An 18,367-nucleotide genomic window follows, 5' to 3' on the forward strand; every position below is an offset into this window, starting at 1 on the left:
AAAATTTCTTGACATGTATTTCTTCTTGTATTTGTTAATGTTGTTTATTACATTAGATTTTGTATTGTAGCACTGTTCCTGTATCCTGAGAAAAATCATATTTGGTCACATTGTATACATTAATTAATATACTTTTTTCAGGCAGCAGTTGCTAATTTTTCTTTCAACTTACTGTTATAAGCAAGAGTTTTCCATTATAGCCTTCAGCTTCAAGCCATGAACTTGCCTCAGGTCATCAGTCTTGAGTGGAGCACTTTTAGTGCCATATCTCATAGGAGCTGAACGATCAGCTGCCATTGGAATATGCAGACTTGCAGCCATTCAGCCTTTGGCTTCAGTCTCACTTAACACTTAATATTTTTGTTTTGTTTCAAGTTCAAAGAAATTATTATTTTGTTTTTAGCCTATGAGTTTTTTATTTTCTCTTTTTATATTTGATTTAATCTTTGCTCGGTGTTTGAAGCATAATTATGTCAAAACTTGAACTTATTTTATTATCTTTACAATAAAGCTCTATGATATTTTTATATTAGTGAAAAATGTGTTTAATAAATTTTAATAGTTACCAGTCACATTCCAATTTTGTAAATCAAAATAAAGACATAAATGCAAGAAAAAAAGATTTTAATGAAATAAAGTAAAATGTAAATTAATAATTTAAGTGATGACTTTTTCTTTTATTTTTATTTCCTGTAGAAATCATGTATGAAAGACCATTTTAGCCAACTGTCACTTAATCTCTCTGTCAGATTAATTAGAATTTTCTATCCCTCCTATAAAACATATTCATTGGTTCCCAGAGGACAATATAGCCCCAATTTATCCGAGTTCTCAACCTTTGAGATGCATGCTTTCCAAGAGTCAGTTGGGATTGTTCCTAAAGCTCTTTAACTATTTTTGTTCATTTTAATTACCTGTTTTAAATGAATATTATGTAAACCAATAAAATACGAGCATGAAATATGAGTTCTACTATGAAAATAATTTGCATGGTTTAGAATGATCAGATAAACATGAGGGTTCCCAAAATTAACCATAAAAAACTTAAAAAAAAATTGTTCTGCACCGGTATTGATTCAGAATCATCTTTATGTATTTGTTACATTAAAAAAAAAAAAAAAAAGTTAAAAAAAAAAAAAAAAAGGCCTCCAGCTTTGTCCCCAAATAAAAGATTAGTGAAGGGATGTACACTGATATGTTTGTGGCATAGATATATCTGTTTTTGTGTGTGCATTTTCATATTTTAATCAACTTTTAACATTAATCAGCTAATTTCTAGACTAAATTTTGTTGAATAATGTTATCTCTCAATGTGTCGATCAATCTTTTTATCTATTTATATCTACCAATCTTTATTTAAATATGTAGATTTTAATACTGAAAGCCTCTTCACAAATTTATAAATTAAAAAATTACTTAAAATTTTATTTTGCCTATAGAATAACTATGATATAACAAAGTATAACAGTTCAAGTCAGACCTCTGGGGAAGAATGTGATGGCAATAGGCATAGCCTTATCAAAACCAATGATGATGAAAAGGTTCTTTCCTAATTCAGTCATAATCTAGCTACCTTGATGAGACAGCCTAGGTTATTGGGCAATGTATGAACTTTACACTGATCTACAAATTGACATATATTAAGATGAATCAGCTGTACCCAAACATTTGAATAGTTCGAGAAATGACAGTTCTTTCTTTTTAGTTTCCTGTGATCCCTAGAAGCAACTGTGTAAGTGAGGGTCTTATTAACAATTCTGTATATTGCAGCAATAATTTCAGAATCTTACAGTTTGGCTAATAATATATTAAGTAGATTTTGTTATTGAGACATTAAATTTCTTTAAATCATTTGCAAGAAAAACTTCTTCTGGACAAGTTTTGTTTCCTTTATGCATTCTATATTACCATTAAAACTTTATAAATACTTGCTTATAATTAATCAATTTATTTTGAAGGCTATACTATACTTGCTTGGTCTCTGTGTTTAATTTGAATGTAACTACAATCTCCCTACCACCACACCCTGTATGCCATTCACTTGCTAGTGCAGATTCAATGAGATTTAGTTTAAAAGTAAAAGAGAATTCATCCAATCTTTTTGTATGTTTATTTGTTTACTATATAATATCTACTATTAATTTACTAATTTATCCATTATTAAACCTCAATTTTTGTTATCTAATAAGCTAGATTCCATAATTGAAATCTCTAAATGGTAAAAGATTTGTTCATTTTCTTATGTCACCATATATTTGATCCCCTTTATCCTTATCTACCTACCCCTTCCCCATTTCTCTCTGATAACCACTAAACTGTTGTCTGTTTCTAAGAGTTTTTGTTTGTTTGTCTTGTTCATTTGTTGCTTTCAGTTTTATATTCACATTTAAGTGAAATTACATAGTTATCAACTTTTTCTGTCTGATTTATTTAGCTTAGCATGATAATCTCAAGAAGTAATAATTTTTTTAGTTTTTTAAACAGCTAAATTGGACGACTCACTTAATTTTGAAAAATATATCATACATTAAAACAAGATTCAACTGAAAAAAATAAGAGTGACTACATGTGTCTGTGAATAATTCCATAAAGTATGTAACAATTATTTGAACCAATAGATCAATCAAATGCTTTGAACTATCAACAAAAGTGTTGATTATAATGGAAACTAAAATAAAACTTCCTATCTATACACAAACTCATTGAATGATCAAGTGGGATGATATTCTTTAAACTGGGGTATACATAGATTCAAGAATGTACATCCATTGGCTAAGACATAAGCAAAGTCACAGGATAAGTGTGCTATATTTGACTAAAGCATCAAATATTTTGGGAACAAAATATTAATTTGGGGGATTAAAATGCAATATTTACATTAATTTTTATGTTAAACCACAAAACTTCAAATGAATAATGTTTTTGCAGTTGACTCTTTCAAACTATGACCTGACACCTCCCCTCCAAGTGGTAGCATATGCTTTGACACATTTTTGGTTTTAGAAGTATGTGAAGTGAAAAGTTTTAAACACATTGAACAAATGGAATAACAATTAGATCCGGGACAAGGATACCAGAATATCCAGAATGGAAGAAACAAAACAAAACAAAACAAAACAAAACAAAAAAACAAATAAAAAACAATAAATACCAAATATAGGTAAGGTTATATAGGCAATAGTATTTTCATACACTGCGAAGGGAGCTGTTCGACAGTATCTACTAAATTGAAATATATGCATACCCTAGGACCAGTAATTTTACACCTAGTAATATACCTAGCATACATTGACCAAGATAGGCCCTAGAAAGTTGGAATTTCAATATATGAATTTTGGGAGGACGCACATTTCAGACTATAGCTGCGTGTCTATCCAGAATATATAGAGGACACTAAAAACTCAATTCTATAAAAAATTTTTATTAACAAAATAAGCAAAGAGTCTGAATAACCATTTCTTCAAAGAAAATATATAAGTGGCTAATGAGCACATGAAAAAACATTCAAAGTCATATGACATTGGGGGAATGCACATAAAAATCATGAGACACAAAATTGGGGTTTAGATATCCAGAAGAGGAATTGCTGGGTCATATGGTAATTTTATTCTTTATTTTTTGTGGAACTTCCATGTTGTTTTCCATAGTGGTTGTACCAATTTATATTCCCACCAGCAGTATACGAGGGTTCCTTTTCCCTTGCAACCTCTCCAACACTTGTTATTACTTGTCCTGTTGATAGCCTTTCTAATAGGTGTGAAGTGGTATTTCATTGTGGTTTAAATTTACATTTCTCTAATAGCTAGTGAAGTTGAGCACCTTTCCATATGTTTGTTGGCCATTTGTATGTCTTCTTGAGAGAGGTATCTGTTTAGGTTTCTGCCCATATTTTAATTGAATTGTTTGTTTTTTGTTATTGAGTTGTATGAGTTCTTTGTATACTTTGGATAGTAAACTCTTATTTTAGGCATTGTTTACAAATATCTTCTCTCATTCAGTTGGTTACATCTTTGTTTTGTTGATGGTTTCTTTTGCCGTGCAGAACACACAATGCAATACGTAGATGACATATTAATGAATTGTACACTTGAAACCCATATAATTTGATTAATAAATATCACCCCAATAAATCAATAAATTTAATTAAATGTAAATTATAATTTGCAAAAAAAACCCACAAAAATAAAATTAAAAAAAAAAAACAGACAAACCATGACATACACTTCAGGTCCACTAGGATGGCTAAAATAAAACAAGGGCAATAACAAGTTTTGGTGAGGAGGTGAAGAAATCGGAACCCTTATACATTACTGGTGGGAATGTAAAGTGGTAGAGAAGCTTTAGAAAATAGTGTAGATGGTTCTCAAAGCATAAAGCAGAGTGATGATATAACTGAGCAATTCCACTCTAATGTATTTATCCAAGATACATCAAAATTATGTGTTCACATAAAATTGTGTACACAAATGCTTATGGCTGCACAATTTATGATAGCCAGAAAGTATTAAAGAAAAAAGAAAACAAATATCCATCAACTGATGAATGTGTGAAAAATGTGGATTATCAATAATTGGACATTATTAAGTAATACAAAGAAATAAAGTACTAATACATGTTACAACATGAATGAACCTTGAAAACAGTATGCTACATGAACTAAACCAGTAACAAAAGACCACATATTGCAAGCTTCTATTGATATGCAATATCCATAAAAGCAAATCTATAGAGGGAGAAAGTCAATTAGTAGTTTTCTAGGTCTAGGGACTTGAAGGAAGTAAAGAGTGACTTCTAATAAGTAAAGATATTCTATATAGAATTAAAAAAAATCTAAGTTTACATAGTGGTGATAATTGCATAACTTTGTCAGTATACTAAAAACCACTGAGTTGTATATTTTAAAAAGGTAAATTTTATAATATGTAAATTTTATCTTCATAATATTGTTATAAAAAAAAAAGTGCTGGGTTAGCAATCACATCTTCCTAGTAGAGGTGAGGGCTTCTGCAATGTATTCTCTTAAAGTTTTGTCTCTATGTTCTATAAAAGGAAAATCAGATAATTTACTTTGGAAAACAGTATAGATTACTGAGAAGCCTGAAATTAAAAAAAAAAAAATGCAAAAAAAAAGAGCTTCCAGTAAAGATGATGTAGATAAACACTGTGCTCACCTTCTCCCAAGTCACTACAAATTACAACTAAACTATGACTATCATTGTGAATCACCTGAATTCTAGCTGAATAGAAGTCCTATAACTAAGGACTTACAGAAGAAGCCACATCAAGACTGATAGGAGGGGCGGAGAACAGAATGAACTGGTTCCACAATCACATGTGACAGTTAAAAATCGGATATTATATCTCATTACAGAGGTCCCCCATGAGGAGTGAGGAGGCCCAGCCTCATACCAGGTTCCCCAGTCAAGGATTGCAGTGCTGGGAAGAGATGTCCACATAACTTCTTGTTGTGCAAACCAGCGTAGATTGTGGCTCAGTGAGATGGAAAGCTGAGAGAGCTGCAGACTTTCCTTTTAAGGGACCTGTGCACAAATTTACTTGGTGACAAACTCACTCACTCTGAACTCCAGTTTTGGGGAAGCAGCTCAAAAGGTGCCAGGAACATATGGGAAGGAATTGAGTTGTCTGGCTTCAGGGCAATGGCAAGAAGGGCAGCTTTCTATCAGACAGAAGTGCTGGCATAAGCCATTGTTCCTTTTTTGAACTGTACTTCCACCCTGCATGCACAAGCGGGCACCATATCTGAGGCTTCATCGATCTAGCTAACACTTTTTGTCCTGCCTTGATGATTCCCTGAGACCCTGCCCCTCCCTACTTGCAGGCCCATTCTAGCCATTTCCAGCAGCATTTCCATACAAACGGCTTATGTTGGCTATGGCTGTAAACTGTTTTCAAATTTCTCAAATGTTCCTAAACCTCAAACAAGCAGCATTTGGCCTCAGTGTGCCCTGTACATCTTGCTAAGCAGCTCCAAGCCTAGCACTAGCAGCAACAGATTTCATTTCACAGCTTAGCCTCTCCCAGGCACTTCCAAGCCCCGCACAAGTGACAGTCATCTTCAGATCACTTTGTAGCTCATAACAAAGTGCCTCCGAGCAGGGCACAGGCAGTGGCTGAACTTGGTCTATACCGGAGCCTGTCTCAAGAGTCCCAAGAACCAACATACCAAGTGACCAGCTTCAGACCACACTATAGCACTACCCAATCAGCTCCACAAATGACACACTCAAAGGTCAGACTCAGCAGGATCATGAATTCCCCCACTAAACCAAGTCAGGCTCCATAGGATCAACCCCTGCACAACAACTCTTTCACTATAGTCACAACCAGTCCTCACATCAAGCAGCCTGAGAGTAAATCTCTCTCATTGATGTGCCAATAGCAACCAATGCTCAACTACAACAGGAGGGCACACACAACCCATACAGGGAACGTATCTGGATAACCCAGCTCAGGTGACCAGGGAGACTGTGGCACCGGGCCCTACAAGACTCCTATTACATAAGTCCACTCGATTATGACTAGGAGATATAGTATTTCAACCTGATACTTATAAATAAACACAGAGAGCCAGACACAGTGAGGAAACAAAGAAACATGTCCCAAATAAAAGAACAAAATAAAACTTCAGAAAAAGAACAAAACAAAATGAGGACAAGCAATCTAGCAGATGCAAAGTTCAAAATACTGGTTATAAAGATGCACAATGAACTGAGAGGAAGAGTAGATTAAATCAGTGAGAACTTTAAAAATAGAAAACAGAAATGCAGATAAACCTGCCAGAAATGAAGACTACAATAACTGAAATAAAGAATACATTTGAGGGAATCAACAGATTAGATGAAGTAGAAGATCCAATCAGCGATTAAGAAGATAAGGTAGCAGAAATTACCTGATCAGAACAGTAACAACAACAACAAAAAAAGAATCCAAAAATAGTAAGTATAGTTTAAGGAGCCTCTGGGACAATATTAAGCATAACAAAATTCATATCATAGGGGTACCAGAAGGAGAAGACAGAGAACAAGAAATTAAAAACTTATTTGAAGAAATAATGACTGAATATTTCCTTAACCTGATGATGTAAATACACATACAATTCCAGGAAGCTCATAGAGTTCCAAACAACATGAAGTCAAACAGACCCACACCAAGATACATTATAATTAAAACACCAAAGGTTAAAGACAAAGTGAGAATCTTAAAACAGCAAGTTGCAAAAATTTCTAATTACTGTGTTGTACACCTGAAATTAATATAATATTGTACATCAATTGTAACTGAAAAAATAAAATGCCAAAAAAATTCAAATAAAAATAACAGAAAAGAAAAATGCAGTGATGAAAATAAAACTCAATAGATGGGTTCAATAGTAGAGTGGAGATGTCAAAAGATAGTATACGTGAAACTTGAGGAAATAGTAGAATTTACTTAATGTTACCAACAGAGACAAAATTAAAAAAAAAAAATAGTGACCCATGTCTCAGCAACATGTAGGAAAATAAAAAGCTAATGTTCATATTATTGGAGTTCCAGAAGAAAGGGCAGAAAGAGTATGGCTAAGAAAAGTATTCACAGAAATAATGGCTGAAAATTTACCAAATTTGTCAAAAAATATAAACCCACAGATTCAAGAAATTGAGTGAATCTCATGGGAAACACCAAATAAACTCACACCAAGACATATAATTAAACTCTGACATATAAATATAATCAAAATAAAACACTGAGCACATCCAGGGAAGAATGGCATTATATGGCATTACAAAAAATTGAATAACGGTGTATTTATCCTCTGAAACCATGACATTTTTAAGTTAGTACCACATGATTTTCTGTTTTTATTGAAACTAAGAGCTGTTAATTCAGAATTCCATAACCAGTGAAAAGATATTTAAGGAATAAAGGGAGTATAAAAATATTCTTACATGGAGAACTAAGAAAATTTGTTGCTAGCTAACACATTCTTTAAGAATAGCTAAAGACCTGTCTCTAAACAGAATAGAAATAACAGAAGAAGGTTTGCAACTTCCATAAAGAATGAAGATAATCAGAATGAGTAAAAAGGTAAATATAAATAGACTATCCTTCTTTCCTTGAGTCTATTTAAACTGTATTTTGTGTTTGAAGCCAAAAATATAATACATCATATGTGGTGTTACTGTATATTTATAGCAATTATATTTTTAATGGGTTGGTTGAAGGGACCTAAATGCTTTTTCACACATAGTGATAAAACATTGATACCAGTAGACTAGGTTAATTTACATATGCATTTTCTAATACGTACAGCAAGCATAAGAAAAGTTGGAAAAGGGATATATTCAAAAACACTACAAATAAGACAAGACAGAATTCTAAAAAATGGTCATGCAACTACAAGAAAGCAAGAAAAGAGACAAAAAAAGAATAGAAAATAGACGAAACAAATGAAAAAAAATAATAAAATAGTGTACTTAAACTTTACTATAAATTATTACTTAAATTATAAGTGGTCCACAAAAATAAAAGACAGAAATTGGTAGAGTGGATAAAAACAATATGTATGGCCCAACTATATGTCGTCTATAGAAAACTCACTTCGAATATAATGACATTGGTAAAAACTTGAAAGTAAAATGATTATAAAGTGTATACAATGGAAACGTTCATCAAATTAAAGCAACACTGGCTATATTAATATGAATAATGATGACTTTGAAACAAAAAATACTATAGGCAAAGAGAAGCAATAAATTTTGATAAAAGAATGAATCTACCAAGAAGCTATACACATCTTGAATATGTATGCACCAAGCAATAAAGTTGTAAAACATGAAAAAAAAAAAACCTGAAAGCTAAAAATACAGTTGGCCAATAGACATATGAAAAGATGCTTAAGGTCACTAATTATCAGAGAAATGCAAATTAAAACCACAGTGAGATATTACCTCACACCTGTCACAATGGCTATCATCAATAAATCAAAGAAAAAGTGTTTGCAAGGATATGGAGAAAAGGTAACTCTAATACACTGCTGGTGGGATTGCAAATTGGTACAGTCATTATGGAAAGCAGTCTAGAGGTTTCTCAAATAATTAAAAATCGATATACTTTTTGATCCAGCAAAGGCATTTCTGGGTATTTATCCAAAGAAAATCAAAACAATAATTTGTAAAGGTCTATGTACCACTATATTTATGGCAGCACAATTTACATTAGTTAAGATATGGAAGCAACCTAACTGCCCAGCAACAGACGATTGGCCAAAGAAATTATGGTTTATATATACAATAGAATATTACTCAGCCATTAAGAAAATGAAATCCACAGATTTTGGAAACATGGTGGAGTGAGAGATGTCCCCAGATCTCTCTCCTAGAAAAACAATAAACTGAACATCTGAAATTCAGCAAAAAAACACCCAAATTGCATACCAGCATGTCTGAGCATGGGATCTGTGCATAAGAGCTACCACAGGTCAGAATCCTGGGTGTCTTGCAGTGGACTGGGAGAAATAAAGAACTGTCTCTCATAGCAGCCAGAGCTACCTGTAGGAGGAAGGGGAAGGGAGAAGGGGAAGCGACTTCCCTGAACAGCCTCCCTGGGAGTGCTCGGAGCTCCACGACGCCAGCGACAGGGTCCAGTCATCAGGGCAGAAATCAGAGAAGCCAAAGGCAGAGAAACAACAGTTGATTTTAATGGCCACAGTTGCAAAACTGAGACTGAGCCACAGCCCCCAAACCCCTAACCATGAGGGCTCATCCCCCCCATACCCTCAAAGAGCAAAAACCACAGAGGCCCAGGGGAATCTGAGCAAACACTACGGAAACTGTTGCTAACACTGACAGGGACTAAAATTGAGATCATGAATAAATTGTGAGCATGAATAAATATCTACAAGAAAATAAAAAGGCATTTTTAAGGCTTTATATAAAGCAGGAATCCAAGAGTCTTAGATGCCACCTACTGGAAACCAAAAGAAAAGCTCCTTCTTTGCAGCAGGTTAAAGAGAGACTTTTATATAATAAATCTTCTTTCTGGAAAAACAACAGAATGCACTTCCATTAATGCCCAGGCAGAGAAACAGTCCATTAAACACCGTGAACAACCAAGGTACAAGGCATCTCAGAAAGAAAGAGAAAAATCTCCAGAGAATAAGCTTATAGACATAGAAATATGTGACTTAAATGATGGAGAATTCAGGGCGGTAATTAGGAATTGAAAAAACAACTAGATAAGCAGAGCAAGAAGCTTGAAATCCTCAAAAAGAACAAATAGAACTTCTAGAGATTAAAAAAACACACTGCCAGAGTTGAAAACTGAAATAGGAAGCTTAAGAAATAGAGTCGACCAAGTGGGAAAAAGGGTCAGTGATGTCGAAGATAGAAATCTGGAAAAATATCAGAAGGAAAAAGACAAAAATTGAAGAATAAAAAATAATGGAAGAGAAATACAAGAACTAGCTGATACTATCAGGAGAGGACACATAAGAATAATGGGCATTATCAAAGATGAGAAAAAGGAGCAGGGACTAGAAAGCATTTTCGGACAGAGTGGGTGAGAATTTCCTAAATCTAAGAAATGATCTGGAGCTTGGAATTCAAGAAGTCAACAGAATACCCAATTATCTCAACCCAAAAAGGCCTTCACCAAGACACATTGTATTAAAATTATCAAAAGTCAACAACAAAAATAGAATTCTCAGGGCAGCCAGTGAGAAGAAAACAGTAACTTATAATAGAAAACCCATTAGTTTATTGTCCGACTTCTCAGTACAAACCTTACAAGCCAGAAAGGAGTGGAATCAAATATTCAAACTATTAAATGAAAGAAAACACAAACCTAAGATAATTCATCCACATAAGTTCTCTTTTAGATATGAAAGAGAGATTAAGACTTTTCCAGACATACAAAAATTGAGGGAATTCTCCTCAACAAGGCCTGCACTACAGGAAATACTGAAAGGGGTCAGCTCACCTAAAACAAAATGACCCCCCAAAAATAATTAGGAGTAAGTGACTATCAGGAAAAAAAGAAACAGAGGAGTGCAATCTTTACTAAGAACAGGGAATTATAAAATTAAATAATAAGAAAAAAATTGCTATAGCAAGATAGTATTCAACGTTCACATACATAGAGACAAATTGAGATAGCAATAAATGAAAAGGAGAGGCTCCAAAGATCCAAATACGCAAAGGGGAAAGGAGATAAAGCACACACAGAAAAAAATTTATGACTGTAATGACTTTGTGTGTGTGTGTGTGTGTGTGTGTGTATAACTATCCTTTACATATTTGAAATGGTAACCACATATAGAAGATTCAGAACTGAAATATATAACATAAAACAGAAAGAACAAGAGGGAAAAACCAAACAAACAACAACAACAACAAAAAACAGAAACACAAGGACAAGGAAGCAATGGAAACACTGAGCTACCAGAAAGTAAAAGATAAAATGACTAGAAGAAGACCTCATATTTTGAAAATCACCCTAAATTAAATGGACTGAACTTATCAATAAAAAGGCACAGAGTTGCAGAATAGATCAAAAAACAAAACTCAATCATATGCTGCCTTCAGGAGACACATCTCAACTCCAAAGACAAATATAGACTCAGAGTGAAAGGGTGGAAAATAATATTTCAAGAGCATGGCAATCAGAGGAAAACAGGAATAGTGGTACTAATATCAGATGAAATAGACTTCAAAATATAAAAAGGTAAAGAAAGATACTGAGCGACACTTCATAATGATAAGGAGAATCATGCACCAAGAAGACATGACGCTTATTAATATCCATCCTCCCAATCACGGAGTCACAAATATATAAAGCAATTACTAACAGATCTAAAGGGAGAAACAGAAAAAAACACTATCGGAGTAGGGGAGCTCCATAGTCCACTGTCGGTAATTCACAGATCATCCAAACAGACAATCAATAAGAAAATAACATCCTTAAATGACACAGTAAACCAAATGGACGTAATTGACATTTACAGAGCCTTCCATTCAAAAGAATGCTTATACATTCTTCTCTAGTGCCAATGGAACATTCTCAAGAATTGACCACATACTGGGACACAGAGATAGCCTCAAGAAATATAAGATGGTTGAAATCATACCAACTATATTCTCTGATAATAATGCTTTGAAATTACAGATCAACTGAAAAAATAAATCAGATTAATAAATACATGGAGATTAAACAACGTGCTACTAAAGAATAACTGGGTCAGAGAAGAAATAAAAAGAGATCGAGATATGCATAGAAACAAATGACAATAATAGTACAACATATTAAAACTTTGGGATATGACTAAAACAGTCGTAAGAGGAAAGTTCATATCATTACAGGACTATCTCCAAAAACAAGAATGAGCACAAATAAATAACCTAATGCTTCAACTTAAAAAAATAAAGACAGAAGCACAAGTGAAGCCTAAACTCAGCAGAAGGAAAGAAATAATCAAAATTAGACTGGAAATACATGAATTTGAGAACAAAAAAAAAAATAATAGATAAAATAAATAAAATGAAGAGCTGCTTTTTTGAGGTTAATAAAATTGACAAGTCCCTGGTTAGACTCACTAAAGAAAAAAGAGAAAGGACACAGATAAGCAAAATCAGGGATGAAAGAGGGGAAATTGTGACTGACATCGCAGAAATACAAAGAATCATACAAGTATAGTATGAAAAAGTATATAACACCAAATTTAATAACCTAGAAGAAATAGACCAGTACATAGAAAAATACAATCTTCCTAGACTGAATCAAGAAGAACTGGAAAATCTAAATAGACCGATCAGCAGTATGGAAATGAAAACAATCATGTAAAATCTTACAAAAAGTAAAAGTTTAGGAACACATGGCTTTACCAGTGAATTCTACCAAACATTCAAAGAAGATTTAATACCTATTCTCCTCAAATTCTTCCAAAAAATCAAAGAGGAGTCAACACTTCTTCACTTATTATATGAGGACGATATTACCCTGATACCAAAACCTGGTATAGATAACACATAGAAAAAGAAAACTACAGACTAATGTCTCTCATGAACACAGATGAAAAAATCCTAAATAAGATCCTAGCAAACCAAATACAGCAACATATTAAAAAGATTATACACCATGGTCAAGTGGGCTTCATCTCAAAGGCACAGAGATGGTTCAACATACAAAAATCGATTAATGTGATACCCCACCTAAACAAATCAAAAAATAAGAATCATATGATCATATTAATAGATGCCGAAAAAGCCTTCAACAAGATACAGCATCAATTTATGATCAAAGCACTTAACAAAATTGATATAGAAGGAAAGTCCCTTAACATAATAAAGGCCATCTGTGACAAACCTTCGACCAACATTATACTTAACAGTGAAAAACTAAAAGCTTTCTCTCTAAGATCAGGAACAAGGCAAGTTTGTCATCTATAGTCACTGTTATTCAATATAACATTGGAGGTCCTAGTAAGTACTATCAGACAAGAGATAAATATAAAAGACATCCAAATAGGAAACAAAGAAGTGAAACTTTCACTATTTGTGGATGACATGATTCTCTATATAGCAAAGTCTAAAGACTCCACGATAACACTACTAGAAACAATAAGCAAATACAGTAAAATTTCTGGATACAAAATCAACGTTTAAAAATCCCTAGCATTCCTATACTCTAATAATGAAATGTCAGGAAAAGAAGTGGAAATGATAATTCTTTTTGCCATTGCAACAAATGGAATCAAATGTCTAAGGAATAAATTTAACGAAACATGTGAAGGACCTATATAATGAAAACTATAAGACCCAATCAAAACAAATTGAAGATACAAAGAAAGGCAAAGATATTTGTGTTCTTGGATGGGAAGAATCAACATAGTTAAAATGACCATATTATCTAAAGCATTATACAGATTTAAGGCATTCCTCATCAAAATCTCATCGGCATTTTTTAAATAAATAGAAAAAATCATCAGACATGTATGGAATCACAAAAGACCCTGAATTGCCAAAGTCATTCTGAGAAAAAAGAATGAGGCTGGAGGCATCACTCTGTCCGATTTCAAATTATACTACAAAGCAACAACAATCAAAACGGCATGGTAATGGCAGAAAAACAGACATACAGACCAGTGGAATAGAATCAAGAGCCCAGAAGTAAACCCATATTTACATGGGCAAATAATTTTTGACAAAAAAAAAGCCAAAAACATATGGTGGAGTAGGGAAGCCTCTTCAATAAATAGTGCTGAAAAAACTGGAAAGCCGCCTGCAAAAAAATGAATCTAGACTGTTGTCTATCACCATACACCAAAATTAACTCAAAATGGGTTAAGGACCCTAATATAAGACCCAAAACAATAACATACATAGAAGAAAATGTAGGAATTACACTCAAGAACCTTGGACTTAAAGAGGATTTTAAGAATTTGACCGCAAAGGCAAGGGAAATAAAAGCAAAAATAAATGAATGGGACTACATCAAACTAAAAAGCTTCTGCTCAGCTAAAGAAATCGTCAACAAAGTATGTCAACAAGGTAAAGGGACAACCATCCGAATGGAAATATATATTTGCATGTAACACCTCCTATGGAGGCCTAATATCTAAAATATACAAAGAACTCATACAACTATATAACAACAAAAGAACAAATGACCCAATCAAAAAATAGGCAGTTTACTTGAACAAATACTTCTCCTTAGAGGACATACAAATGACCAGTATATCTTTGAAAAGATGCTCAACATCTCACACGTGTTAGAATAGCTATACTCAATAGGACTAGTAATAACAAATGCTGGAGGGGATGTGGAGAAAAAGAATCCTCATATGCTGCTGGTGGGACTGCAAGTTGGTACAGCCACTATGGACAACGGTATGGAGATTCTTCAAAAAACTAAGAATTGATCTACCATATGATACAGCAATCCCTCTACTGGGTATTTATTCCAAAGACTTGAAAATCCATATCTGAAAATATATTTGCACACCGATGTTCATAGCAGCATTATTCACAGTGGCCAGTACATGGAAGCAACTGAAGTATCCTAAGATAGATGATTGGCTAAAGAAGCTGTGGTACATATATACAATGAAATATTATTCAGCCATAAGAAGAGATGGAATACTGCCATTTGCAACAAGATGGATGGGCCCCAAGATAATCATGCTAAGCAAAATAAGCCAGACTGAAAAAGTTGAAAATCCCACGCTATCACTTATATGTGGGATAAAAACTTAAAAGCAACAAATGAACAGGACAAACAAAGACTCAGGGACATGGGCTATAGAGTAGTGGTTACCAGAGGGTAAGGGGTGGTGGAGAAAGGGGGAGGCAGACGGGGTAAAAGTGGTCAAGTATAGGGAGGTAAGTTGATGGTTAAGTGGGTAAAGGGGATCAAATATATGGTATCCGAAGGAAACTGGACTATGGGTGGTTAATAGCAGACTATATATTTTTTTTTTTCAAATATCCATGGAGCAATTACTAGGAATGATCATATTCTATGTAATAAATAAATACTTTTAAATTTGAAATAATTGAAATCATGCAGAAAGCTGTTCTTTGACTATAATGGAATCAGACTATATGTCAATAACAGAAAAGAAAGAGGAAAACACCCAAATATTTGGAAATTAAACAACATATTTCTAAATGATGTCAATAATGGGTCAAAGAGGTCTCAAAGGGGGTAAAAATACATTGAAGTGAATTGAAATACAAATATAACATAACAAAATAGTTGAGACCTACATAAAGTAGTGCTGAAGGGAAATTTATAGCACTAAATATAGAAAGGTCTTTAATCAATAATTTAATCAAAATCCCAGTTTCTCTCTCCAGGAACCAGAAACAGAAGAATAAAATAAAGAGAACAGAAGTAAATAAAGATAAGAGCAGAAATCTATAAATTTTAAACTAGTACAATAGAGCAGACAATGAAACGAAAGCTATTTTTTTTAGAAAGAGGAATGCAGTTGACAAAATTTTATCAAGACTGACAAAGAGAATAAGAGAGAAAGCACAAGTTGTCTATATCAAGAATAAAACATAAGTATTACTACATCCTTGAAAATATTTTGAATGAATGAAAAGTATTCATAAAATGTACTAATATTAAGTAAACTAAGGTCACACAGGATCATATTTTTAGTGTTTGGATTTGAGAAACCGAACCAAACTATCTCTTTTCATAGCCCTGTTTCTTGTTTGCTTCAGGATAGAAGGAAAGCCTTTAAATGTATGAATCTCAGAAGCACACTGACCAAAGTTATATATAATAATTTGATTCAATCTCTTCAGAAAAATAAAGAGAAAGTAATCATTTTATTTCCAGGATGAAAATCAAATTTAATTATTTTTTGTACATCTTATTACTCCTATTATTATTAACTTAAATAACTAGATTTTAATTTCATTAGTATTAAGTATTTTATATAAATCAAAATTATTTCTGATTTTTGTTAATACATATACATATAACATTATTAAAATCAGTGTATAATTTATTTCAATCTGCTACTTTTTTCATTAGGCTCTATTTTACATATATATTTTTATGTGTTGGATACTCTACACCGTTGTCATTTTTGACACAAATTACATCATGACAATATTTCTTAATTTGCTTATCCATTCCATGTTAGTCATTTTATGTTGATGTTATAATGAAATACTTTGCTCCTTAGCTGATAGTTCCTTAATTTCCTACCAGAGACTTAAACTCACATTGATTGTGGTACACTTGTCTTGTCTTTAATTTGGGAATCAATTTTGGAGTCAGAAGTTTAGAATCAAATCAACTTTATTTCTGGTTTCTTTCTGAACTTGTGCCCTGGTTCCATGATTTGAGTTCCTGGATCATTTTCAATGCCCAATTGAAATTTTACTTACTACATAGTTCTCTAGAATCCTAGCCTTGCCTTAGCCTTACTGGTTCTCTTGGCAATTTGTATCCTTTCAATGAACTCCAGCCTGCCATAAATATTCCACTGGGTTTCTTTATTACTTTGTACTGTCTGCATTTATAAATAAATATTTGTTGCATCCTCTCCTAACTTCTTGAAAAAATTATCTGATTATCCCTACCATCATTTATTCAACTTTCTTGAAGTCAAGTTCTGCCTGCTTTCCTGAACTTAATTTTATCAACTACTACTGTTCGCAACTGCAAATAATCTGGCCTGCTTTAAGATCCAATTCCTGACTCTTCATGTTTGATTTATTTGCCAATAATTTGAGCCATTCTTCCATTACTTTAACTAATATATATTGAATCTATACTAAGTTTCAGATACTGGTATTACAATAAACCAAACCTATAGAAATCCTGTCCACATGTAACTTATATTCTAATGCGGGATGAGAAAGTTCTGGAACTTTCCTCTTTTAAATAAAACTGCCATTTACACCTTTACAGAATAATTTTCATACCTCTCTGAATTATTTTCTTGGTATAGATTGTGGTGGGAAACAAAATGTAAAATTAGGGTTTGGCAAAGACTGGCTAGTTGTGTACCAAATCCACTTTTTTTGTTATGTTTCTAGCTCACAGCTAGAGTATATTTCTCAGCTTCTTTTCTAGTAAGATGTGGTCATGTGATTGAGTTGAAGATAACAGAATTAAGCACAAGCTTAGTATTCCACTTCTAGGTCATTTAAAAACTTTTATGTATAATCCTCAGTGCTCTTTCCTCTTCTATTGACAGGATACAAATGAGGGTGGTGACTTTGAGTCATAGGTTGAAGGTGGTGGAACATCAAGATGGAAAGAGTTGGGGTCCAAAGTGACAATTTTCAGAGGACTGCAAAACATTTTACTTTTATCATGTTTGTGTCATTTATATCATTTTAGCATTGCTTGTTGTAATGGCTCTATCAAACTACAGAAATTATTTGATGGGTCTTAATACAATTTAATATATTTTTATGTAGAATGTTTTGTTATCAGGCAAGGGATTGCTGCCTGATGTGCACAGAAGTTAATACTCTGGTACTGGCTTTTGAGAAAAGAATGAGCTTTTACTTGTGAGTTCAACTGTCAAGGAGACAGGAAGCAAGGCTCAAATCTATCTCTCTGATCTAGGGTTCAGAGTGGCCTTTTAAGGGGTTTCAGCATCAGATCTTCTGGTCAATGGACCTTTTGTTTCTGAAAGTGTTCCAGAATTCAGATTCCAGTTAAGTCTTAGTCCTTTGGTTCCATGGGGGAGCACATTAGAGTTCAGAAGTGTTTACTCGTAAGTGGGGTAAATTTTTATTCTGGGTCTTGTTAGAAACAGGATAGGACCAGTTTGAGCTGGTTTTGTGGTTACAAATCTCCTCTCTTTGTTGTTCATTCCTCAATCTTGAGTAATAAGAAT

This window comes from Pteropus alecto, unplaced genomic scaffold, assembly GCF_000325575.1.
Source record: "Pteropus alecto unplaced genomic scaffold, ASM32557v1 scaffold47, whole genome shotgun sequence".
In the NCBI taxonomy this organism is placed as follows: domain Eukaryota; kingdom Metazoa; phylum Chordata; class Mammalia; order Chiroptera; family Pteropodidae; genus Pteropus; species Pteropus alecto.